This window comes from Geotrypetes seraphini, chromosome 17 (assembly GCF_902459505.1).
Source record: "Geotrypetes seraphini chromosome 17, aGeoSer1.1, whole genome shotgun sequence".
Lineage (NCBI taxonomy): Eukaryota > Metazoa > Chordata > Amphibia > Gymnophiona > Dermophiidae > Geotrypetes > Geotrypetes seraphini.
Genome location: NC_047100.1, coordinates 998078 through 1015565, shown reverse-complemented (window position 1 = coordinate 1015565; position 17488 = coordinate 998078).

The following is a 17488-nucleotide window of genomic DNA, read 5'->3' as shown; positions in this document are numbered from 1 at the left end:
CTGGAAGTAAGTTCCAGAGTTTGGGAGGCTACACCTGAGGGAGGCCTGCTGGTAGATAGTAGATGACGGCAGATAAAAACCCGAATGGTCCATCCAGTCTGCCCAACATTATATTACTGACTTCTATTCCGCCTGTACCTTGCAGTTCTAAGCGGATTACAGTAGAAGACAGCTGGACATTTCCAGGAAGTTACAATTTAGGGGACGAATACATAGTAGAGGCAAAGGGAGATTCAGTTTAAGGGATTCAGATTAGGGGACATTAAATAGTAGAGGCAGAGGGAGGAGATAGAGGAAGGGAGGAGGAGGATTAATAGAATGGAAGATGAGGTTCCAACCTGATTCAATTTAAATTTTTTCTTCTTAGCTATTTCTGGGCAAGAATCCAAAACTCTACCCGGTACACTGCCGAAATACTCCAGCCCATCCTCCCCCAAACGGCCATATACAGACTGTGCAAGTCTGCCCAGTACTGGCCTTAGTTAAATATTTAATATTATTTTCTGATTCTAGATCCTCATGTTCATCCCATGCTTCTTTGCATCATGCAATTTCTTTTTATGAGGGTACAGATAGTAATGCTCATTGAGAGAATCTTAGAGGCATAGAGGGCTAATTTATTCTTTAGGTATTCTGTCTGAGGACCTTGAAAATCAAACCTAAGTTTTAAATTTACCCCATAAGGCAGTATCTCGCAATCTTTAGCTGGGGCACACTAAACCCAGAAGTGTGCAATGTTGCTGTGATGATGTCGCATGCACGCATGACATCATCACGTTGACATCAGCGCATGCACAAAGGCCCTTCAAGTGGGCCCTGCACCGGCAGTGGGGGGTACCTTCAAGGAAAAGGGCCGGAGAGAAGGAGAGGTGCCGGTGGCGGCCGATTGCCTACAACATGTGCTTCTCTTCGCATCAGGGTGTGATGTGGTCACACCTCTTACAGCATTCTGATTAGTTGGAAGTGGTTTTTTTGGTTTGACCAGTATGGAGGGAATTGCAGTTGTCCAGTTGTGACATTATCTTGACGTGGACCACTGGGTCAATTTGTCTTTTCAATATATGGAGAGAGATTTTGTAATTGCTACAAGTGATAGAGACAATTTTTGTGAGCCTTTGTGCCATTTGAGCAGAGTGCTTGAAGTTAAAGCTTAAATTATTCTATGAGCTCAATATTTATTCTTGGATATGTAGAGAGATAGTTTTACAAGGACAACGGGGTGTTTCTGGAGGCCTAAAACTTGGTGATGGCTGTCGCAGGAAGAAAGAAAGAACTTGAGTTAGTTCCAGATTCATAATTTCATGCTTGATGAATCGCCCTCATGACTCTTGCAAGCCTTCAGTTACACAGATTCCAGGTGTCCGTGATACAAAGTCCAGGGAATAAGACAACTTCTGCAAAGAAGTAACTGAACATCTGTAAGGAGAGCTCTGTGAACCCTACTGATGCCTCCCAAATTGGAAACATTAATATAACGGGATATAGAGAGATTTTAAAACCTATTATTCACGAACCTCAGCAGTTGACAAAATTTATTTCTGCTAAAGAGCAAATTTAGAATTCTTGAGAGAATTTTTGTTTCAATTCAGCTCATTAATAAGGTTCTTGTTCTCCTTTGCTACCATCTTTTATTTTCTTTGTATTATTTGATAATGGTTTCAGCTATTGTATTGCTTTCTCCCCCTTTAATTGAGGTCTAATGTTACAATCCAGTAAAATTTTATATTTGGGTCTAATGTTTTGCCTTTATGATGAGAAAAGAAACTTTTTGTTTTGTTTTTGTGTTTCTAATGTATATTTTTCTTATTGATTATTGCCTCATCTTAAAAGTTTGAACTGGTATTGTATTTTTTCTTTGTTTTGACTAATATTATGTCAATACTATAAAATGAAAATAAAGAATTTAAAAAAAAAAAAAAACCCTCTTATTCACAAATTTCAGTCAATTATGCTAAGGAAATAAATTAGATGCTCCATCCTGAAAGAGTTAAAGCGCTCCATGGTGTGCCTGGAGCCCCTTTCAGCAGCAGATAAGGGCCTGGAGTAATGAATTGCGGAGAAATCATCACTGGCAACTTCAGATAAAAGGAGAAAGACGGCATCCTGTAATTGTTTCTTTTGCATGGAATTCACATTTTTACTTTGGAAGATTGAGGTTTCTTCATAACTAATTTTGCCTTAACTTGTTAATTTGCCACGCCTTTATCAATTATGTCAGATACGGCTGCTGGATTTTTTTCTGTCAGATTTTTGCTGGTATTAAATTCTGTAACATCATTTCATCTTCACTTTGCTGGTCAATTTCTTCACATTAATTCATTTCAAGTTCGTGTTGTTCACTAGTGAAGTTCATAGTGTCTGTAGAATGAGCTTTACAGGGGTTCAGTCCCAACACTGAGGCGTGATTCATAAGAACGTGTAAAGTCACTACCTAAATGACGCATTCCATGACGTGTGTGTGTGTGTGTATTGTCACAGGGCTGTCCGTGTTCCTAGCGAGGAAGCCTTGCAGAAAAGGGAAATGAGGTTAAAACCCTTGAAAGTATTCCTAAGCCTGCTAAGGAGAGTCTCAAATTCTTACAAGCCAAGCTTACAGCAATGAAGCCTCCTAAAGCCCCGCCTAAAGCAGGCAAATCTGGTTTAGCTTTACCTACAAAACAAAAGGAATTGACCCCAAAATATCCACAAAGAAGAAAATCCAGAGAAAACCAAAAAAAAACTCTGTGGAGTGACGATGTTCATAAATGGACTTTATTTGAAAGTGTCAGAGTTCCAAAGGTCCACTGAAATCATCCACATAAGAGCCTTAAAAGACCTAGTCCACTAGGGATACAGGACCCAACATGGTCCGCGTTTCGACAAAAAAGTCTTCTTCAGGGTCCCTGGGGGTCCTATAAAGGTGAGTACGTGGGAAACAATTGTGTGGTGAGCCGGAAGTGAGACACTGCTTGCATTTAAATGCAATGAGAAGGGTGAGTCTTTGTTTGGGCAAGATAGTGAGATGGCTGATGATGACCTTGCTTGTAATACGGAGGTAGAAGAAACAGAATTGCCCAGCATGGAAGGAATGGAGATAAGTTAATCTGCTCATGATAAAGAGGGCTGGGAGAAATTGGATTGTGTTCCAGATCAATATAAGGCTGAAATTGTGTTGAGCTACCAAAAGAACCTCACAAAACTGCTTGGCTGAGGTTTGTGTGCTGGGTTTGGTCACTTGCTGAACCCAGCTTGGCCGCGACCGGTCACAGTATAGACAGACATGAGTAAACATACGCAGCAACTCTTCCTTAATGCCTTTTTCCCGTTATCCCAGGTCTTCAGGGTCTGTTTTCCCCGTCCAGTCGCTGGTCTCGGCCTTCACCACGGTCGCCTTCTGCTAACCCAACCTACTTCCAGATCACCCATTGAACCACTGGCAGCCTCTCTTCAGCCTTCCTCCTCTAGACCCTGCGTACACATGCTCTTAGCTCCGCATTATAGAACTCCAGCTGCCCCCTTTCAAGACCAAGACGTGGGAGAACTACACAAACTCAACAGGCCACTTTTGCTTTTTGTGTTTATCCCTCCTGACTGGTTACATTTATTTTCTAAATACATGTGAAGTGCCAATCTGTGCAACCTTCTGGGTGGCATACGAGAGAGGGAAGGGCTGGGCTGCCTCATGCACGTGTAACTTACAGAATACTTTCGGTTATGTGTGCCATGTTGCATTTACATGACCAGGTCTATGGTGGATATTGCTGTGAGCACATAAATAGGAGATGCGCTGATGCCAGATTACGGGCGCCCAGAGGCTATTAGAGAATAGTTTCCCCCTACGTAGCATTGAGGCACCTAAAATGAGGCGCCCACTGCCCCCGGGGTGCCTAAATTGAGCCGGTTTAAACAAGGCATCAAAACTGGGAATATGTGAGTGATGTAAGTCCCCTGAAGATGCCAAAGGAGGCGTAACTCGGATCCATAGTGGGAAGTTGAATAGTTATATTGAGACGTCCTCAGAGACCAATTTTGCACTTATTTATTTCCAGAGAGAATTGAAACACCTGTATGACTCGAGGAGACTTCAGGGATTTGGAACTTCACCGAGAACAGCAGGTAAGTGGGTTGCTTGTAACGTGATGCATTATTTGATCAACTGGGATTGAATTATTATGGGGCCTTGCTGTTATTGCTGCCTGGGTTCCCCCCATGCACTGGCTGCATTTTCCATTTCCCAATTAGTGTTCAGCCATTAGCATCTAAGTCCTTACGACTAGGCAGTAAGACTCCCACACGAACCATGTGCTGATCAATTAGTGCAGGGGAGGCCTACTCCACCCCCAAATATGCTCCCCCCCCCACTAAAACATAAAATCTGGTTCATTAGTGTTCAGAGCACCTTAGTAAACTGTCCCTATATTTTGAATGACTCATTAGAGCACAGTTACCACCAGGGGCAATCCACCCCAGGTGCTATTGCCCGTCTTCCTCTCCGCCCTCCCCCCGCTTTGCACGCATACCACTTCCCTTCCCCCGTACCTCTGTAACATTCCTGGCACAAAGAACAACCCCCAAGCTGCTGTCACACCAGCGTTGACTCTTCCTCTGACGTCGCTTGGGGGTTGCAGCTCACACCAGGAACGTTAGAGGTAAGGGGGAAGCGAAGTGATGCACATGGAGGAGGGGTGCCTCTCACCCTCGCTACGCCACTGGTTACCACTGCAGTGAAAGAGAAATAGAATCGTTTCTTTACATATGTATGTGTCTGGTATTTTGTAATGGCTGACTGCAACATTAAATCCTACTTAAGATTCATCTCTCCACACTGTGTGCGCACAAGCCAGAAGTGCTAAAGAGAGGCACTGAGCATGCAGAGGAACAGAGGGGCATCCCGCCATCCACAGCACACACACATGGTATTTCATTAAAGTACCCAAGAACAAAAAATGGAAGTGACACTACTTGTTTTAAAGCAAAGGTGATTCAAAACTGCAACTCGTATGCATATCTCTTTAAGTGCTCAGACTGCGGAACAAGTCCGCAGGATGGAGCGTCTGAAGTAATCACCTCTAATCATTGCATGCGAGTCATGGTGTACAAATTCATATTCAAAGAAATCAATGTGTAAATTCAAAGAAATTTGTGAAATGATCTAACCAAAGCGTATCGACCCTTCCCAGATCCCGACGCATACTATAGCTCTCAACCTTGTCATCTCCCTGGGAATGCCCAGGCTAATTTCTTGTTGTAAACCGCCTAGAACTGAAAGGTATTGGCGGGACAGAAGACATCAATGTAATGTAATGTAAAACATGAAAACTTATCTGAAGAAAGCTGGGTTCTAACGCGTTTCGCCTGGGCTTTTTCAAAGAACCTGTACTGCAGCGCTCAGGTGTGAAATCTGCCGCACTCGGTTACAAACATCTTCAAAGTGGAATTCCACGATCGTCAGAGCAGCTTCGGAGCAGAAACCTCTACTGCGACTTAGTAAAAGGCAGTGTAAGGATAATAATTCTAAAACTGGTATTCATCCAGTATATCTTTCACCTAAAACCAGTCGTATCTTTGTTTAAACAGCGACAAAATGACATAGAATTCCGCAGGTCAGTTCTCAAATTTGGCAGCTGCTCATTGCGCACATTCACTGTTCCTCTCTTAATGTAGCCAGCTATGTAGTTACATAAGCGAAGATTTTTGAACTGTGAAAAGATGATTCTTTGGCCCTTAGTTTGATGGGTTCCTGCTCTAGGTCTTTGGGCATTATCTGGGAAATGGTCAATTCTCTATTATCAGAGGATTCCAGTGTGGGAGTTTTGTTTATTTTGGCAAATTAGTTGAAGAAAAGCCATCGGATATCTTCCCAAGCGAGGCTACAGCTCTGCTGACCAGTATGTGTCAATGAGGTCCAGCCCACCTTATATCCTCAAGAAAGTGGGCATTTCCAAATGCGTTCTCTTCATCCATACTGTGCCTTGCCTTCTGGCCTGCCCCCCCCCCCCCAGTGTTATCTTCGGGCCAATCCACTGTGTGATCAATTCAGCGTCTTCGAGCCGGCTCCCCGAGTGCTGCAGTGCACAAAGCCGTGGACAGCGACGCTTCATCTGACGTTGCGATGTCAGAGAGAAGGCTTCTGGTTCAGGCGCAGAAGCCTTTTCCCACAGCTTTGTGCACTGCAGCACTCAGGGAGCCGGCCCGAAGACGCCGCATTGATCGCACCGTGGACCAGTGGTTGAAGAACACTGGTATAGAATAAGCCCAATGCACACGCATTTAAGCGTGATTTTAGCTGGCCTCTATGCCTGCACCTTCTAGAAACACATGAAGCACCGTTCTAGTCGGATCTGATGTTTTTAGACGCCATATATAGAATACGAGGACCTTAATATGCACAACCTAGACGAATGCAGGCGAGATATAATAGAAACATTTAAATGTAACATACAAATAAATCTTTTTCAGAGATGGGGAATTTGTAGAGCTGGAAGGCATGGGTTGAGGTTGCAGCCTCTTAGACTCAGGAGTAACATCAGGAAATACATTTTGATGAAGAAGTGGTGGATGCCTATAATACCCACCCAGGGAAACAGGGATGGAATTCCAACGTGCCTGGAAAAAGGATGAAATCCAAGCAAAACTTCAAGAACCTTAGCAATTTAAACTGGACATGGGGGGGGGGACCTGAATGGAGTGACAGGTGCAACTGTGGCTGTCTTGTTTGGCAAACCAGATGGATTATACTGGTCTTTATCTGCTGTCACTCACTATGCTGCTATGTGTTACCTTAATTGTTCATTTACTTATTATAAACTGTCTTGAGGAAGAGATTCACCTAAGGCAGTGTACATCAGGAAGAACCAGATATAATTAGGAATTCAATTTGCATAACAATATATTAAAGCAACTTAACAATCATCTTAAAATAAATTTTAACAACCCAAGACTATTGAACTTCCTATTTCACCTGCACGAAAATGAAAGAACATAAGCAGCCTGACCCTTTGCATCTGTCTACAAGTCTCCCATCTGGCTGTAGCACTTTCCCACCTCCAGCAGCTCTTTGATTCCTGCTTCTCACACTTTTCCCAGCAGAGACAGGGCTGCTCTCCTCATGAATTATTCAACCCCTGCTGGGCTGATGGAGCAACTTCATCTTTTAAATATTTATGCTGGACGGATTGCTACGAAGCTTAAAGAAGCCTCTGCCTTACCTCCCCATGTCTGTCTGGTAAAGATTATGCCAACTAAGAAAAGGAAAGAAGGGCACATCATTGAAAAGGAAGCTCTTTCAATTATAAATCGTGCAGCCATAAAAATTAAAAGAAACCCACGTTTTGAAACCAGTATGGCTAGATTGATGATAAATGAAAGTGAATTGAGCAATGATTCAAATTCCACTGTGGCTCCTTGTGATCTTTGGACAATCTAAGAACATAGGAATTGCCCTACTGGGAGAGACCGAAGGTCCATCAAGCCCAAGTGTCCAACCCAGGCCCCAAGTACCAGGCAGAAACCCAAAGAATAGCAACATTCCAGAGCTGAGATTGTGACGTCATAATGCCTCATTCCACCAATGCCTCATCGGTGATGTCACAATGGCTCGATTGTTCTATACTTGGCCCACAGAAAGAATATAAGAATTGTTGTACTGGGACAGACCGAAGATCCATCAAGCCCAAGTGGCCAACCCAGGTACCTAGCTAGATCCCAAGTAGTAACATAATGAGCAGTGGATTTCCCCCCAAGTTCATTTCATTAATGGCCTATGCACTGCTCTTTTAGGAGATTATGCAAATCTTTTTAAAATCCTGCTAAGCTAACTGACTGCAACAAATTCCAAAGTTTATGAGGGGGTGCTGAAAAGTTCTCAGCCCAACCAAGAAGAGAATGATGTGGATATGGTTCAATCAATGTCAAAACACAGAATTTCGTTTCTGCAAATTAGCTCAGAAGGGAAGGAAGTTGGTTGGTTGGGCTGAGAACTTTCCAGCACCCCCTTGTAATTATACGTTGTGTGTCGGTATTTTATGTCACCCCTGAGCCGTCTCTTCTCCAAGCTGAAGAGCCCTAGCTGCTTTAGCCTCTCCGAATAGGGAAGTCGTCCCATCCCTTTGATCATCTTCTCTGCACCTTTTCTAATTCCGCTATATCCTTTCGGAGATACGGTGACTAGAATTACACACGGTATTTTATTTATTTAATTTGTTTTCTAGTCCATTTTCCCCAAAGAGCTCAGAACGGGTTACATAAAATACAGGTTATGATTTGCACTGGATTGATCCTAATTTGACACATAATTGTATTCAAGGTTCAGAAGTACCAGAGAGCGATACAAGGGCATTATGACATTTTCATCTTTCTTTTCCATTCCTAACATTCTATTTGCTTTCTTAGCTGCCGCCGCACATTTGTCCAGGGACAGAAAATGCCTATAAGAAATTAAAATAAATAAATGAATAAGCTTCCAAGACCATAAAGGGCCCTTCTTCCTCTGAAGTAGTTAAAAGCAGAAAATCAACAAAAGTGAAAAATATTCTGTATGAACTACTAAAAGACCCTTACAGTTTGCAGAAGAATGAGCTGTATAAACCCTCTCTGCTGTGCATATGAACATTTACTAGCCTAAATCCGTGCACACCAAGGTCCAAGGCAATTCAGACAGTCTTAGGATCAGAAAGGGTGGTAGATACATGGAGTAGTCTCCCAGTAGAGGTGGTGGAGACAATCACCTCTGAGCTTCATCCTTTGCCCTCTTATTCCAGAACTTCCTTTCAAATGAAAAGAGACTCAACTCATTCGCATTTACATCAAGTAGGTTTTTAAACATCTCTATCATATCTCCCCTCTCCAGCCTTTCCTCCAAAGTATACAGATTGAGATCTTTAAGTCTGCCCCCATACGCCTTATGACGAAGACCGCACACCATTTTAGTAGCCTTCCACTGGACCGACTCCATCCTTTTTATATCTTTTTGAAGGTGCAGCCTCCAGAATTGTACACAATATTCTAAATTAGTGGTTCCCAACCCTGTCCTGGAGAACCACCAGGCCAATCGGGTTTTCAGGCTAGCCTTAATGAATATGCATTAGGGAGATTTGCATCTAATGGAAGTGAGAGGCATGCAAATCCGCTCCATGCATATTCATTAGGGCAATCCTGAAAACCCGATTGGCCTGATGGTCCTCCAGGACAGGGTTGGGAACCACTGTTCTAAATGAGGTCTCACCAGAGTCTTATACAGGGGCATCAGTACTTCTCCCTATGCACCCTAGCATCCGTCGTCACTTTAATATCACCCTTAAGATTTCCTTAGCAATATCTTCCAATTGTTTTTGCTTCTTTTTGATCCTCTCTACTCATTTGCTGCTGTGTGTGTAGTGTGGAAGTTTTTTCTTCCTGTTTTTCCTGTACCTCTTTTGTAAGTCACAATAAATCATTATATGCACAGAACTCCTCAGGCTTCCTAGTGGCAGCAAATGATAAACCTAAGACTGGAAAGGTGTAAGTAATTCTCTAGACACACTGCACCCGTCCTACCTAATCTTCAACAACAGCTGTTGAAAGGAATGCAAGATCCTTGTCAGTCCTTATGGTTCTAGTAAAGGAATCAAATATTATTTGGGCCAGTTTTATACCCGGGAGTTTCTATTTGGGCACACCAAGGATGAACGATTGGTAAAGGCATAAGCAAACTAGACATATGTTCAGGGCCCAAATGATTAGGGGGGGGGGCTGTCAAATGAGCTAATTCACTACCGAGGAAGATTTTGGCCTTGGTGAGTAAGCTGCTGGCAGAAGGAAAAGTAGGGGTGAGGAGACCACCTGTATTTACAGCAGACGAACAGCTGGCATAGATATGGGCACCTAAATGCAAGTGGGAGCCCTGATTATATCCCGCCCATGCTCCACTAGCAAATACCCACCTATAAGCACCCATCACAGTTGCATGGGCAACGTAACCCAGTGTCAATAATTGGTCCCCAAATCAATGACAGATGTATGCATGCATCTTGCTAGGTGCTATTGTAGAAAGATGAGCGCAGCTGAAAAGGGGGTGTGGCTCTGGGCAGGTCGGGGCGTTCACTACAGATGCACATACTAGGACAGAATTTGGGGGATCTGTGCCTAAGTTTCATTCGGCGTCAGTTCTCACATACACAGCCTGGTGTAGATCCCGGTGCTCCATGAATTGTTTTTTGGCAACTCAGGTAAAGCTCATAATATCCATCTTGCTGCTTTGTTTTCGAAATTTCAACAGCTTCTGTACCAACGGGGAAATGTGATGATATTTCCTCACCGTTGCCTAGAGGAGCGATATTAAATCTTGTGATAAGGTGCTGGCTTGCTTCCGTATTCAGTCACTGGAATTGTGCAATGGGCTGTTTGGGGGATTTTGCCATTGCACGTTTCAAGGTTCATATCTCAGGTGCTGTATTTTATTGCTTATAGGACAGCCTGAACACTGAAAAATCTCCAGATCTGTCATTTAAGTTTTGCATTCTAGGACAGGGACATTTTCACATAGAAGACAGCTGTTATGTTATTGTACAAAGTACATGTTTCCCCTACTTTCATGTGATCTGCTGTGGTAAGCTCTCAGGGACAGTGTCTCCAAATGGCTTATTTTTGCGCATGATCTCGGTTCTACTTGCATTGTGGCAGAGAGCTTCTCTCTATGATGCTACATGTAAAGGCAATTTATCCAAGTGTGTTTGGACATTCTTTTTAATGAGGTCTGAGGTACCCAGAACAGTGGGAGCAATGTAATGTTTCCAGTGGATGAGATGCATTACTTTGGCGTGCCTTTCTATAGAGATTTTCTGCCATTAGATCTTCACAGCCAGCTAGGAGTTGAGTGACACTTTTCAGCTCTTTCTTACAGAATCCACAGATGTCTGTGGCATCCGTTTTTTTTTTTTGTTTTTTTTTCTGCGCTTGCTGTAAATCATCTCATCTGTAATCCACTGTCCTGGGCTGCAACTATCAGTCACTTATCCTTATGTTTCAATTCACCCCTCCTTAACCATTCATGATCAATGAATAGATCCTGAAGTATTTCCCACTGAACTTGCATTTGCCTCTTCTTATTTCTCACCTGCTGATCTTAGTATTTGAAGTTTGTTTTTTTCTCTTCTTTCACAAATTCTGTTGTTTCTTTACTTCGGGTTAGCATGAGTAACCTAGTGGTTAGTGCAGTAGACTGTGGACCAAGGGACTCAGGGCTACATTCTCAAAAATTTGTGTTAAAAACCACAGGGCCGCTGTCGTAGCTGTTAATTGTAGTGATTTTTTTAAAAAGCAAGTCATTCTCCCAAAAACACTCATGCAAATGAGGTTGGCAGGTTGATAGCAATGGGCACATGCGCAGAATAAATGCAAAAAACCCCCCCAACAAAAAACAAAATCGAGCCACCAAAGTCAAGCAACCCCCTACCCAACACCCCCCTAGCAGCGAGAGGAATGTCCACTCCCTCCCACTGCAATGCATCCCCCCCCGGCAGTGGTAGAGATACTCCCAACACCATGCAACTCCCACCCCCTCCTTACCTTGCTCAGTTCGGCTGGCTGGAGGGTTGCCTACTCCCTCCAGCCAGTATGCCCATCTCTTCAAAATGGTGGGCCTTCCCCTCCCCAGTGGGGTGCACCAGGGAGGGGCTAGAGGCTCTGAGTGGCCCAGATTGTTTAAGGCCCCCTCTTAGGGGAGAGGCCTTAGGTGTCTGGGCCAATCAGAGCCTTAGGCCACTCCCTGTTCCTCATGACTCGGAGAATCCAATTCCAATTCCCCTTCCACATCTACAGCACAATGTGCCGAAAGTTCAGATGAAGGCACATTCTTCATCCAGCAATTTTTGTCATGCAAAAATAAACAGTCTGAGTAATGATTTGTTGGTTCACGCCACACCATGGGTATAGCGAAAGGCATCTTCTTCCGTTTCCCATTCAGCCACTGTGTTAACAGTGCAGCACACATGAGGTGCCCACGCTTTATCTTGGTCGCCAGCTTTGCAGCCAAAATAATGCTTGTATGCACTTTGAAGTCTGCTGAACAGATTCTTTCACTGATCTTGTGCAGTAAATTATCTGCAGACCTAACAGAAATTGTCAGGATGGTTAACACAACCTCGTCTGTTCATAATAATGATAATATCTTAGACAAAAACCAACAAAATATAAAAATTCACAGGTAGAAAAAGCAGCACAATCACTTTTTAATATAAACTTTCAAATTACTGGTATATGTGATCGATGAGCTGTGCTAAAATGCAATATTGTGAAACAGAAACGGTAAAATACTGACGCTTCACGATAGCGAAAATGATTTAAACACAAACCGACACATAACTTAAAAACAGGACGGGATAGACAGAAACTGTTTTCAGATTTAGAGTCAGCGTGTGGCTCTTGTTAAGGTACAGGTGACAGAACTCCAGTAGCAAAATGCTTGTTGACCGCTGAGACTTCCGTCACTGGGCAAAGGGGTTGGGTCCCTGGCAGCACCCGATCATGACCCGTGGGATTTTTTTACTCTTTGGTGCCAACTTTCCTTTCTCTTGCTCATTTTTGGGGAGCAGGGCCTGACCTCCATGTCTGGCTCTTCCTAGTGCCTTTATTCAGACGGAAATGCCAAGAAAGCTATGTCTATGGATGGATGCACAAACAGACCTTCTTCAGCAGGTGCTATGGTGTAAGTGAAATGCACCTAAAAATTATAGAAGAAGATCCCTTTTTATTGACTAGGTGTCGGGGATTGACCCAACAGTTGGCCAAGGTCAACGAATGTCCTGCTCACTCTCTAAGGGAGTGCCAGCTCCTGAAGGGTTAACTGAATATGTAGGAGATACATCTACATGCATATTCATTGGGAGATAGCCCAACAACCCAACAAGGTGTGTCGCTAAGACCCCTGGTGTAACTGAACTTAGTTCCTGTCAAGCAATGGAGAGGTTTTACTCTCTTGGGCCTTTAGTGACTGGTAGAATGGCTCCTTCCCAGACACATGCGCCTGATCAAGTCTAGTATATATGATGCAGCAAAACATAATATATTTTACTGTAGAAACATCAGGGAATCTGGAAAGTGGTGGATCATTCTGCATCCTAGGATGTTCCAAAATCATTAAATCTTACCTAAAAATTTAAAAATACATGTCAGAGAACCTGTGATTGTGGGAAAGGTGTGAGAGAGAACGAGGCTTTGTGTTGGAGAATGACATGGGGACAAATTTTTCCCATCCCTGCAGGAACTCAATTTCCCTGTCCCATTCCTGTAAGCTCTACCTTAACTGCACAACCCTCGAACACTTAAGATTTTAAAGAGTTTGAGGCAGGGACAGGAAAAGAGCTCATGGGGGTGGGATGGGAAAATGAGTTCCTGTGGGGACGGGAAAAATTTGTCCCCGTGTCATTCTCTACTTTGTGTGCTCCACTGTGTGAGGAAAGCGTGAAGGGGATGCTGTGTGCCCTCCTGTAGACAGACACAGAATAAAAGTTCAGCTTTCCCCTCCCTTTCATCCCTACTACCTCGGTTCTCTGCTTGTGACCAAACACCGGTTCAGGCCCTCGTGTCCTCAATTTTGCAGAACTTGGTAGAAAAAATCCCAACTAGACTGAAGTCAAAACTGCTGTGATGTTCAGATTTAATTTGTGCAAAAAGATATGATAAATTATTGCTCTGAATCCTTTGCAAGAATAATAATAAATTGTGAGGACACAGAAGCTCAGCAGCAATGCTATTCTATGTTGTAATAAACAGTCCTCTAATGTGTATAATCCATCAAAGAAGAAGTTGTAAAAGCATAAACCATCACTCAGTCAGTTTGTACTATTAAGCTTTGTCCGACTCTTCTCCTCTAGTATATCTTATCCCAATAACAGACCTATAGGGTCACGGGAATGGTCAGAGGAATAGGTCTTGCACAGCTGAGGTATGAATTAAATGCCATCTTGCCCAACAAAGAGCTTTCTGTCCTCAATCAGTAATAGCCATGGACATTCAGGAGAGCATTTTCTACTCCCCGGAACACTTCCGTTGCTTCTCAGAAACCCTCAGACAGGCAGCTCAGTTCCTAGCATTTCCTAATATCTAGAGATCGGGAGCAGAGGGTGAGATTGACACATTTCACTCCAGCAACAGCACCTGCGGTCAATGGTCTTTACATCTGTCTGTACGTCTGTCCTCTAGTCTCTTTTTCTGTCCTTGCACGTGCGTAAAGTTTTAGCTTCAGAAATGGATGTCGATGGATGGACGGACAAACAGGGGGACAGGGGACAGTGGAAGGTAAGGAAAAGGGTTATCCCAGGACAAGCAGGCAGCATATTCTCTACATGTGGGTGATGTCACCGACGGAGCCCCCTAGCGGACATTTTCGCAAGCATGCGCGCGTGCCCCTCCCGCCCGGTCTAGGGCATGCGTCTCCTCAGCGTGTCCTCAGTTCAGATAGCTAGCAAAGAAGCCAACCACGGGGAGGTGAGTGGGTTGCGAGAATATCTGCCTGCTGTCCCTAGATAACACCTGTTACGGTAAGTAAGTGTGCTATATGGAAGGGGTAGAAAGAAGAAACAGAAGTGGAGAGAACACTAATCAGAGCCAGCAAGATGAAAAAAGTGCCCCCTCCACACTCATGCCCATCCTAAACACACTGCCAATGTACCAGGGTTCTTCAAAAAGTTTCTGCACTTCCATATTTTCATGGAGAAGTGGTAAGAGGGGTGTCATACAAAGTCATGTGACTAGTCAGTCAGGCAAAACAGGGTGATTATCTGGAAAAGTGATGTCATCAGCTTTTCAGATATTTAAGAAATCGTGTTTAAAAATAAAAGTGCAGAAACATTATGAAGATCTCTTGTACATCTACATGCACACCCCACTACCACCATATGGAGCATACCTCAACACCACTTATGTTCCCTCTAAGAGTACCACATGAGTAATTGCTTATACATTCTCCAAGTGTCACTCATAAAAATACTTGCAAATCTGGAAAATGTTGGTTTTTTAGAACTTGTTGCTCATTTGAGAGAAAATTTGCTCATACCCAGCCAATCCTAGAGGGACTGTTAACTGTTAACCACCACATGGAAACACCATACCTCAACACTATATGAAAATATCTCAACACACCCACACAAGCGCGCGCACACAAACGCAGCATGGAACATACCACACCACACATACATACACTCTCGCCTTCCATTCCCTGCATAGCAAGCTCTCTACAGTGTTATGCATAGATTTTTCCTTTAGACTGCATGCACTCCAGAACACAGGGGCTGAGATGCATTAATGCACTCGCCTCAGTAGGAAGCATTAATGTATCCTGTAGATACTTAGCCACTCCAGTATACACACTGCAGCTTGTCCTATTAGATTTGAATGTTCTTTCTGCAAGATTTATGTACTTAAATTGCTACAGCGGAGAGAGTAATTCAGGACAAGTCAGGCTGTGCACATTTAACCTCCCATGACATCCACCATTCAATTCCCAGACAGATTGCATTTCTATACGACAAGCTTACATAAGAATTGCTATACAGTCAGACCACTGGTCCATCTAGCCCTGTTTCCACAGTGGCTAACCCAGGCCACGTCAAGTACCTGTCAGAAACCCAAATAGCGGCAACATTTCATGCTACCAGTCCCAGTTCTGTAGGCTAAGTCCAAAGCCTTTCTTTCATCTTCTTGGGGCCTATGATTTCTGTTATCTTTGTCTAGGAGTGTTATACCACATGTCCCCAACTATAATTAGAGTCTCCTGTCTCCCAGGGAGAACGCTACTAAAGGTATCGGAGAAAGTCCCCTTGGGTCCTATCGGAACAAATACATTGAAGATAATGAGTTCCACTGCATCTATTTGACCCTTCACCCAAACCATTCCACCCTCTACATCTTTACCAGTATCGTAAGCACACACAATTTGGGTGGAAAGGAGCACAGTCCTGCACTGCGGCTGGTAGATCCCTCCTCTCTCCACCACAAGCAGAATGGAAAGCCAGAGAGGGATGGTTTACTCTAAGTTCAGTACTTGGATTATCTGAGGGACACGGGACTAAAGCAAGGAAAGGAAACAAACAGCCCAGGTGTTTCCAGGAAGAACTGAAAAAGGACAGATGGGAAAAATATTTACCGGTGTGTCGTTTGTATATGATGTGGTTGATATCCATTTGTTTCATCTGAGTCCACTGGAGAAACCAGGAGACAAACTACATCAGCAAGAAGAAACCTACAGGAATCCTTTCTATCAAAGCACTCGCCTTCCTGTCTTCTGATTGTAAAATACTGCAATAATCTCTTTAAGTACTAGTCTGTCTAGAGCACAGGATTAAAACCTGAAGATGAGAGTTCTCACCTAGAGAAAAGGTAGATACTGTATTCAGTTATTCCCTGCCCAATACCAGCATGTTCTACAGAGGGAAGACAGTGAGAAAAACAGGAGCCAGATATAAAAAAAAAAAATGGGGACTATGCCGATTCCTTCTTATTGGACTAACATGGCTAACACACTGCTTTATACAAGCTTTCTGAATACACAAGAAGGTAAAATATTAATCACATTGAAAAAGCGACACTTTATGTTATCTTTTGTGAAACAAATAAACACCAATGAATTCCCATAATAAGTCCATCATGAAGTGCTGTGGTGCTGTAACCTGACAGATGATTAATAAAATGGAAGTGTTAATCCATTACGAGGAATTTTCGCAGTAGCGCTTACAAATTAGAGAGATGTCAGGTACTAAAAAGGTTATTTTTACAGTGTTTACTTGTGCAAATGGGAATGGGGGGACTTGTATATCGCCTTTTTGTGGCTTTGGCATTTTCAAAGCTGATATTCAAAGCAGTGGGTACTGGAGGATTAAGTGGCTTGCTCAGGGTCATAAGGAGCAGCACCAGGATTTGATCTTACAACTTCTGGGTGCAGAGACAGCAGCTCTACCAGAGAGCCACATTTTCCTATAACCTTTCTTCTGACCTGCAGAGGATGACCACAAGCAGCCTGTTTCGAGTGCTGCCTCCTGCTGACCAGCTGCCACTTCAGGTGAGGGAGGGAGGGGGATCACGGCTCAGGATTGCCACCTGCTTCTGCTGTTTTGGGGCTGGAAGGAGGGAGGGAGGTTTGCAGCTCAAGACCGCTGCCACACTGGTGCTTTGAGGTAGAAGGGAGGGAGGGGGGAATTGAGATCTGAGTTAGACAAGGTTTCTAATACAGCACTCACAATCAACCAGAAAAAGTTATCTGGCATCCACCAATCCCCATGGCTGTTGGATAACTGAGATGCTACTGTATATCCTTGGCCAGACATGACCTCCCAAACTGAAGACAATACTCTGAGTGGGGCCTCACCAATGACCTGTACAGGGTCATCAACACCTCCTTTCTTCTGGTTATCCTTCTGGCTACAGCCACCGCCTTGTCACACTGTTTGATCACCTTCAGTTCCTCAGACACTATCACCCCAAGGTCTCTCCTCATCTGTGCATATCAACCTCTCACCTCCCAGTACATACATCTCCT